The sequence below is a fragment of the Triticum dicoccoides genome, chromosome 1A (genome assembly GCF_002162155.2).
Source record: "Triticum dicoccoides isolate Atlit2015 ecotype Zavitan chromosome 1A, WEW_v2.0, whole genome shotgun sequence".
NCBI classification, from domain to species: Eukaryota; Viridiplantae; Streptophyta; class Magnoliopsida; order Poales; family Poaceae; genus Triticum; species Triticum dicoccoides.
Genome location: NC_041380.1, coordinates 252207475 through 252218038, shown reverse-complemented (window position 1 = coordinate 252218038; position 10564 = coordinate 252207475).

Genomic DNA, 10564 nt, shown 5'->3' with positions numbered 1-10564 from the left:
TCATAAACGACCCATTTCACCTAGGTTTGCTCATAAACGACTCATTTCACCTAACTTAGCTCATAAATGACCCATTTCACCTAGGTTTGCTCATAGACGACTCATTTCACCTAGGTTTGCTCATAAACGACCCATTTCACCTAGGTTTGCTCATAAACGACCCATTTCACCTAACTTAGCTCCAAAATGATCCATTTCACCTAGGATGGCTCATAAACTACCCATTTCACCTAGGTTAGCTCATAAACAATACATTTCACCTAAGTTAGCTAATATATGGCATATACTTCTTCTTCTAGTCTTCTTCTTCTATTCTTTTTCTTCTAGTCTAATTCTTCTTCTAGTCTTCTTTTTCTAACTTTCTTATTTGTCATTTTGCAAGTTTCATTCACTTCACGGAAGCCAGCTTCCTATGATGGATTGCTTGCTTTTTCCTGTTTTTTCCTTTGATGCACTTCTTGTATTCTGCTCGCTTGCTATGATGAAACTTTTCATATTGTAATATGTATGGATCGATGGAACTATGTGCAACCTACTATGTATGTATGGATGGATATATATGTGCTGGATATTTATTATCTTGGATATATATGTGCTGGATATTTATGTGATGGATATATATGTGCTGTGAAATATTTGTTGTGATAATTGTTGGATATAAGAAAAACAGAACAAAAAAGAGGCAGTTCAGGCTCTTTGCCGTCCGCGGCAGACGGCAAAGACCCCTTTGCCGTTGGTGGCAGACGGCAAAGGGGGCATGTGGCGCCCACCTGTGCTTCCTGGGGATGGACCATTTGGCCAATTTGCCTACCGTGGCGGACGGCAAAGCCAAGCTGATGGAAAAGACTTTGCCTTTGCCGTCCGCCGGGCGGACGGCAAAAAAGAGCGGGCGCTGACGTATAGCTGACGTCGTTTGGCGGATGGCAAAGAGGCGCTCAAATTTGCCATCCGCTGGCGGACGGAAAAGGCCGCCGTTAGCCGCCTAACGGAGTAACGCTGGCGGACGTGCAACATTTTGCCGTCCCCCCCCTTTGCCGTCAGCCGCTGTAGGCAAAGGGCTCTTTGCCGTCCGCCATAAAAAGCAGACGGCAAAGGACCTGTTTGCCGACCCTATCTTTGTCGTCACTGTTTGCCGTCCGCCGCGGACGGCAAAGTGCTTTGCCGTCAGCTGTCCCTGCCTTTGCCGTCCGCCATGGCAGACGGCAAAGTACTGGATTCCTGTAGTGTAAATAACAGGGTTTATATCGTAGATCCACCGTAAAACTCCTATGGCTAAGTGAAAGTAACGCCCTATAGTCCGATTGCCTAGTTCACCGCATTGACACCTCCTTTATGGACCAAGACGTTGGGTTAAGAGTGATCAATTGCTTTTCCAAACACCCCCGTATTTCCTACGCGCGGGCTGAAGTCGACGAATGGAAAACTTTCAGATTATATAAAAACGGCCGCACAGGAGGATCCAAAGCTTTTAAGCAACTCTAAAATAAGCTTTATTATTTCATAATATTGTCTTTTACAATGTCATACATCTCACTCGAATATCATATCTTTTGAGCACTGACCCTCTATCAAGCGGGCAGCTCCTAAGACATCTTCGAAATAATGCTCTGGTGCATGATGGTCCTTGCCCTTGGGTGGACTCTTTGCTGCAACATCGATGGCCTTCATTTTTTTCTAGTATGTTTTAACATAGGAAAAGGCCATCCATGCACCTTCAATGCACGTTGATCGCTTAACGGCGTCAATACGCGGCACCGCGTCAGCAAGTCGCCACACCAAACCAAAATAACTATCCGGAATTGTCTCGGTCGGCCACAGCCGGACTATGACGTCTTTCATGGCAGCGTCGGATAGCTGGTGCAGCTCTGCCCATTGGGTCATTTGTTCGTTCAACAACAGTGGGCGCTTTGACGTACCAAATTGCGACCAGAAAAGCTTCTCCGTTACATACCCTTCTTGTGCTTGGTAAAACTGCGCCGCATCAAAAGCATTTTCAGCAAATCCAATAAAGCATCTGCAGAACTCCACACTTGATTAAGTAGGGCATAATTCGGATCACCAAACTTAGTTCGTAATAAAAAGGGCTTACCAGCCGCGATCTCCCCAGCTTGCCGGATCTCCTCCCGGGCCGCTCTAGATTCGGATCGGGCTTCTCTTGCCTCTCGTAAGGCCTTGTCAAGATCAACCGTTCTTGCTTTATTATCCCTCTCAAGAAATCTGCAACGGCTAGCGGCATCCTTTAGTTCACGCGTCATCGAGGATATTTTCTCCTCGCATTGGTGCCAAGTAGCATGTTCGGCCTTTCACTTGGCAGATGCGTTTTCGGCAGCCGCATTACTAATCCTGGCCTACTCCTTGGCCCGGGCTAGCTCAGCCCAAAGGATCTCGACTGCGGCAGCACCATCTGCAGATATGTATATCTTATTACACAAATTCTTCACGCCATGCTTATATTATAAACACGTGCATATTAGGACTGCCCCAAAAACATACCTTGCACCTCGTCAAGTCGCCTGTTCATAAGCGCGATGTCATTATCCACCTCATCAATCTTGTGTTGCAAATCCGCAACTTGTGTAGTACGGGCAGTTGCCGGAAAGGTCACCGCCTGTGTTCCAATTAATCAGATTATCTCCTGGGCCTATCTTTTGATCCTCTGATCTCCTCCCTCGGGAAACCAATCAGAGTCTCAGGGGCTACTATCTATACACAGGTGCATCTTGTGAATAAAACGCAAATCGAAAATTTTATAGTACAAACCTCGAAGCCTCTTAGAAGGCCCATGAAGGCCTCATTCAATCGGATTTTCGCGGACAGGACCTTTTCAATCACCGTACCCATCAAGGTATGATGTTCCTCTGAGACGGATGCCCGTCGCAGCATGTTCTTTAATATATCCGGCGCCTCTGGATCTCCGAAAGCTGCTGTAGGAGTACGGCCTTCCTTCGAAGGGATCCATTTATTTGTCTTCGGCTTTAAACCGGACTGTTCGGGACCTTCATTGTTGACCGCCGGACCCTGGGCCACTGAAGTATCACCTTCGGGTAGTGTCTTCGTCATCCCTCGCACAACTTGATCAGGGGAGACCCTCCGTGACGACACCTCGAAGTCGTCCGCCCTATTGGGCAAGGAGACCGGTGGAGGCGTCTCGCTTTCCATCATATCTGGGAGAAGATCACCCGAGGAAGAGGATTGTTGAAGAAGACTGCATGCCGAACTGCAAAAATATATATTCTAGATGTTTCAAGAAAGGAACGGGACATGTTTAAAACACCCTTATCCACTTACGATTCGGCCTGAGGCTTGTCCTCGTCATGGGACTGCGCGATGACGTCGTCCTCCAAGCCCGAGCCACCCGACAGAGGCATCTTGCCTCGTTTAGGAGCCTTTTCCTCCCAACCTTCGGAGGTGGCCCTTTTCTTTCCATGGGGGGAAGAGACGTTGACTTTCCCTTCACTTTTGTCTTCGGACGATGGAATCTTGATTCCCCCGGACACAATGTCTGATATACCTCTGAGATAGAGGCCATCTTTGGTCCTCCCACTCTCCGCCTTGCCCTCCTTCACAAGCATCTGGTATGGTGTCGGAGCCAGCATCCTTGTTAATACGGGATCCACTGAGGCTTCGGGAAGGGGGGCCGAACACCTAATTAGTTATGCTTTCTTTATCTATCCCTGGAAGAAGAAAGTTCGCTCGATAACGTATTACGGTATACTTAACTACAAAGTGTTCGGAAGACAAGTGCTTACCGGGGTATCCGGATAGTTGCAGTCAAGGCCGACGTCCTTAGTGGTGTCCGGCCAATGTTTTCGTTTCCCAAAAAACATCTTCCACATCCCTTTGTGCATAGCGCCGAAGAAGTGTTGGAGGGTTCGTGGTCCTTCCGGATTAAACTCCCACATGCGTAGAGGCCTACGCTGGCATGGCATGGCATGATTCGGCGGACTAGCATTACTTGAATCATGTTGACAAGATTGATGCCCTTCTCGAGGAGGGTTCGGATGCGGCTCTGTAGAGTCTGCACTTCATCAACTGATCCCCAGTCTAGCCCCTTAGTGATCCATGATGCAAGCTGTAACAGAGGGCCGGAACAGAACACAGGTATAGCTGCCCACTTGGTACTACGGGGTTCCATGACGTAAAACCACTCTCGCTGCCATTGGTTGGAAGTTTCGGTGAAAGAGCCTTTTGGCCAGAGAGTGTTGGTAAGCTTGCTTACTACAGCACCGCCGCACTCCGCTTGTTCCTCGTTGACTACCTTCGGCTTCACACTAAAGGTCTTGAGCCATAAGCCGAAGTGTGGGGGGATTCGGAGGAAGGCCTTGCACATGATGACAAACGCCAAGACGTGGAGGAAAGAATCCGGAGCTAGATCGTGAAAATCTAGTCTGTAATAAAACATTAGCCCCTGGACGAAGGGGTGGAGAGCGAATGTGATGGCCTGGCTTATTAGGGATGATAGACTACTCATATCAATAAGGAATTCCTTCTTTTCCGGGAGCCCATTCGGACAGAACTCCAAAGTTAAACGTGCTCAGCTTGGAGTAGTGTCAGGATGGGTGACCGACCAGGAAGTTGCTCCCGGGTGCGCATGAGTGAGGACAAAGTGCGCAGAAAAGACTAGTATTGATCTGTGGGGCCAGTCTAGATCCCGCCAGGAGTAACGACCACCAGCAGGTGTGTCCGGGGCGTTACAAGTTGGTATCAGAGCCGACCCTCGCGGTTACACGGATGTTTGCGGACAGGTGTGCGGTCATGTTGTTCATGACGTTTGTGACCCGTCGTGGCACCCGGCATGGCACATGTACCGGACTGGATACACAGACGTATGTGCCAAGAGGGAACGTTCCTGTGGCCCGACGAGGACGTCGGTTCCTCTGAGTGGGGGTGTATGTGATGGCCTGACTTATTAGGGATGATAGACCACTCATATCAATAAGGACTTCCTTCTTTTCCGGGAGCCCATTCAGACAGAACTCCAAAGTTAAGCGTGCTCAGCTTGGAGTAGTGTCAGGATGGGTGACCGACCGGGAAGTTGCTCCCGGGTGCGCATGAGTGAGGACAAAGTGCGCATAAAAGACTAGTATTGATCTGTGGGGCCAGTCTAGATCCCGCCAGGAGTAACGACCACCGGCGGGTGTGTCCGGGGCGTTACAGCGAACCCTAGCCCTCGGAGGAAGTGAGAAATGAATACGACCCTGTCGCCGGATCTGGGGGTCGAAATAACCTGTCCTTGAGCAGGAAGCCTGTGGGGGATCTCCGCGGTCAGGTATCTGGCCGCCCGAAGCTTTGCAATATCCTCCTCTGTAACGGAGGAAGCCACCCATCGGCCTTGAGGGCTGGGTCCGAACATGATGGGGAAGCTTGAAGCAATGAAGTCGAACCTTGGGTGCTATAACTCGAGGTTGGAAAGGCTGAGGAGAGGTTTGGCTTAAAAAGACGGCCCTTGGTTCCTTTATAAAGGCAGTGTGTATTGAGCGCCTCCTCCTAAGCCTGAAAACCTGCCTATTCCTAAGGAATTTTCCAGCAGAACGGTTGGGTTACCCACGCTCGTATTGATGACGATCCCGCAATAAGGGGACATGATCTCTGCTTCGACAGGACGTGCCAATAAAAACCACGCCCCAAAACAGGGTGTGTCCGGGGCGTTACAGCGAACCCTAGCCCTCGAAGGAAGTGAGAGATGAATACGACCCTCTCGCCGGATCTGGGGGTCGAAATAACCTGTCCTTGAGCAGGAAGCCTGTGGGGGATCTCCGCGGTCAGGTATCTGGCCGCCCGAAGCTTTGCAATATCCTCCTCTGTAACGGAGGAAGCCACCCATCGGCCTTGAGGGCTGGGTCCGGACATGATGGGGAAGCTTGAAGCAATGAAGTCGAACCTTGGGTGCTATAACTCGAGGTTGGAAAGGCTGAGGAGAGGTTTGGCTTAAAAAGACGGCCCTTGGTTCCTTTATAAAGGCAGCGTGTATTGAGCGCCTCCTCCTAAGCCTGAAAACCTGCCTATTCCTAAGGAATTTTCCAGCAGAACGGTTGGGTTACCCACGCTCGTATTGATGACGATCCCGCAATAAGGGGACATAATCTCTGCTTCGACAGGACGTGCCAATAAAAACCACGCCCCAAAACATGGAAAGGCGGACATGAAATGGTTCGAAATAACGACCGGGCAAACATGATGTCACGTTATAAAAGTTGTCAGCAGGTTGGACTCGTGAAATATTATACTCTCTACGGCTATGTGTGTGGTACTTGTGTTGCATATCCGGACACGTTTTGTTTCATCCGAAGACTATCTTGGAGTATTCGGAAAGAGGAACCCGCCTTGCAATGCCGAAGACAATCTGCGCGCCGGACACCTCGTAATTGAAGCCTGGTTCAGGGGCTACTAAGGGAGTCCTGGACTAAGGGGTCCTCGGGCGTCCGGCCTATTGGACACGGGCCGGACTAATGGGATGTGAAGATACAAGATCAAAGACTCTCTCCCGTGTCCGAATGGGACTCTCCTTGATGTGGAAGGCAAGCTTGGCGACCAAATATGAAGATTCCTTTCTCTGTAACCGACCTTGTACAATCCTAGTCCCCTCCGGTGTCTATATAAACTAGAGGGCTTAGTCCGGATCGAGATAGACAATAATAATCATAGTCATACAGGATAGACTCCTAGGGTTTAGCCATTACGATCTCGTGGTAGATCTACTCTTGTAATACTCATATTCATCAAGATCAATCAAGCAGGAAGTAGGGTATTACCTCCATAGAGAGGGCCCGAACCTGGGTAAACATTGTGTCCCCTGCCTCCTGTTACCATCAACCTTAGATGCACAGCTCGTGACCCCCTACCCGAGATCCGCCGGTTTTGACACCGACACATACCTTGATAATGTTTTGAAGAAGTACAAAATGGATCAGTCAAAGAAAGGGTTCTTGCCTGTATTACAAGGTGTAAAGTTGAGTAAAAATCAAAGCCTGACCAGGGCAAAAGATAGAGAGAGAATGAAAGTCATTCCCTATGCCTTAGCCATAGGTTCTATATGATATGCCATGTTGTGTACGAGACCTATTGTCTACTTTGCCATGAGTTTGGCAAGGGGGTACAACAGTGATCCAGGAGTAGATCATTGGACAGCGGCCAAAATTATCCTTAGAGGACTAAGGAAATATTTCTCGGTTATGGAGGTGATAAAGAGTTCGTCATAAAGAGTTACGTCGATGCAAGCTTTTACACCGATCCAGATGACTCCGAGTCTCAATTTGGATACATATTGACAGCGGGAGCTATTAGCTAGAGTAGCTCCATGGAGAGCATTGTAGACATAAAAATTTGCAAAATACATACGGATCTGAATGTGGCAGACTCATTGACTAAACTTCTCTCACAAGCAAAACATGATCACACCCTTAGTACTCTTTAGGTGTTAATCACATAGCGATGTGAACTAGATTATTGACTCTACTAAACCCTTTGGGTGTTGGTCACATGGCGATGTGAACTATGGGTGCTAATCACATAAAGATGTGAACTATTGGTGTTAATCACATGGCGATGTGAACTAGATTATTGACGCTAGTGCAAGTGAGAGACTGAAGGAAATATGCCCTAGAGGCAATAACAAAGTTGTTATTTATGTTTCCTTATATCATGATAAATGTTTATTATTCTTGCTAGAATTTGTATTAACCGGAAACTTAGTACATGTGTAAATACATAGACAAACAGAGTGTCCCTAGTATGCCTCTACTTGACTAGCTCGTTAATCAAAGATGGTTAAGTTTCCTGACCATAGACATGTGTAGTCATTTGATGAACGGGGTCCGGGATCACATCATTAGAGAATATTGTGATGGACAAGACCCATCCATTAGCCTAGCATAATGATCGTTTAGTTTTATTGCTATTTCTTTCTTCATGACTTATACATATTCCTCTGACTATGAGATTATGCAACTCCCGAATACCGGAGGAACACCTTGTGTGCTATCAAATGTCACAACGTAACTGGGTGATTATAAAGATGCTCTGCAGGTGTCTCTGAAGGTGTTTGTTGATTTGGCATAGATCAAGATTAGGATTTGTCACTCCGAGTATCGGAGAGGTATCTCTGGGCCCTCTCGGTAATGCACATCACTATAAGCCTTGCAAGCAATGTGACTAATGAGTTAGTTGCGGGATGATGCATTACGGAACGAGTAAAGAGACTTGCCGGTAACGAGATTGAACTAGGTATAAGGATACCGATGATCGAATCTCGGGCAAGTAACATACCGATGACAAAGGGGAATAACGTATGTTGTTATGTGGTTTGACCGATAAAGATCTTCATAGAATATCTAGGATCCAATATGAGCATCCATGTTCCAATATTGATTATTGACCGGAGATATGTCTCGGTCATGTCTACATAGTTCTCGAACCCATAGGGTCCGCACGCTTAACGTTCGATGACGATTTGTATTATGAGTTATGTGTTTTGGTGACCGAAGTTTGTTCGGAGTCCCGGATGAGATCACGGACATGACGAGGAGTCTCGAATTGGTCGAGAGATAAATATTCATATATTGGAAGGTTGTATTCAAACATCGGAATGGTTCCGAGTGATTCGGGTAATTTATCGGAGTACCGAGGGGTCCTCATGGGCCATGGGAGATAAGAGGGGATAGCCCACAAGGGGGAGGCGCCCCCTCCCCAAGGGGAGTCCGAATAGGAAGGGGAGGGGTGCGACCCCCCTTTCCCTCTTCCTCTCCTCTCCTTCCCCCTTTCCCGCTCCGTTGGAAGGAAAGACAGGGGGAGAATCCTACTAGGAACGGAGTCCTAGTAGGACTCCCCCCATGGTGCGCCACCCTTGGCCGGCCTCCTCCTCCTCCCCTCCTTTATATACGGGCGCAGGGGCACCCCAAAGACACACCAAGAAATCTCTTAGTCATGTGCAGTGCCCCTCCACAGTTTACTCCTCCGGTCATAGCGTCGTAGTGCTTAGTCGAAGCCTTGCGCAGATCACATCACCATCACTGTCACCATGCCGTCATGCTGTCGGAACTCTCGCTCGACCCTCTATTGGATCAAGAGCTCGAGGGACATCATCGAGCTGAATGTGTGCTGAACACGGAGGTGTCATACGTTCGGTACTTGGATCGGTTGGATCGTGAAGACGTTCGACTACATCAACTGCGTTAACATAACGCTTCCGCTTTCGGTCTACGAGGGTACATGGACACACTCTCCCCCTCTCATTGCTATGCATCTCCTAGATAGATCTTGCGTGATCGTAGGAATTTTTTGAAATTGCATGCCACGTTCCCCAACAAACTCATCAAACCAAGCTTCAAGATCATGTCATGTAAAAAGTTCCACTCTACTATGTCATAGGCCTTATTCATATCCAGTTTTATAGTGCATAAGCCCTCCTTCCCTTTCCTATTGTTCTTTATAGAATGAATGCATTCATAAGCTACAAGAACATTATCAGTTATAAGCCTTGCAGGAACAAAGGCACTTTGGGTGGGTGCAATAATTTCATGTAAAGGAGACTTTAATTGGATTGACAACATTTTGCAATTATCTTGTACACCACATTACAGAGACTAGTGGGTCAATATTGAGTGAACGATTTAGGTCAGTCTACTTAGGGGATTAGAACTATATTAGTCTCATTCTACCCCTCGGGGATTTCCCTATTATGTATAGCAGAGAGTACCTCTTTTGTTATATCATCTCCAATAAGATGCCAACGTCTCTTAAAAAATATTGCATGCAACCCATCAGGAGGGGGGTCTTGAGGTCACCAACATTAAATGTAGCATTTTGAACATCATCAATGGTGTATGGAGCCATGAGGAATTCATTATATGATCATTCACTCTTGGCATAGTTATTTGCAGAAGAGCTGGATATGTTACCCCCACCTCAGAAGAAAAAAAATATTGTTTAAGAAGCATGCCCAAATCAAGGGTGTTGTGTGTGTAGTTCATCGATTAGAGCATCTATAACTAGACCATCAAATTAATTATGCCTATATGTCCGGGTATAGGTTAAAAAACTGAACTAATGAGGCTGTCGGTTTAGGTTTTTACTAGTGGACCGCCGGTTCATCGATTCAATTGTGACAAAAAACTGGAATATTTAAGGTATTTTTTCAAAAACAGTTCACCTCACATAAAAAAATTGAGTCTAAACATGCTTTGCTTTATTAAGTGATCAAGTTTCAGGGGATACAGTGTAAGTCTGGTGGGTTTATGAGCCACACATGGCGTCCGACGTCTAGATCAGAAGAATGTTTAGCGAGGCTATATGCCTCGAAATTTGACTCTCTCCCTTCGAAGATGAAGGTACATTGCTGAGAATTCCTAGATGTTTCCAAAATCTCCTTGATGATACTTGCATATACGTCTCCAATGTTATTCTTGATATGACCTCACATGAAATGAATACACATAATATTGGATGTAAATCATTGATAAATTACAAATTGTTATTAGCCTGGTTGGTTATTGAGTCGTTAGTATGTCTTGCCCCAAATTATGTGTTCAATTCCTAGTTTACGCATTTTTTGAATATTTCTTCGGTA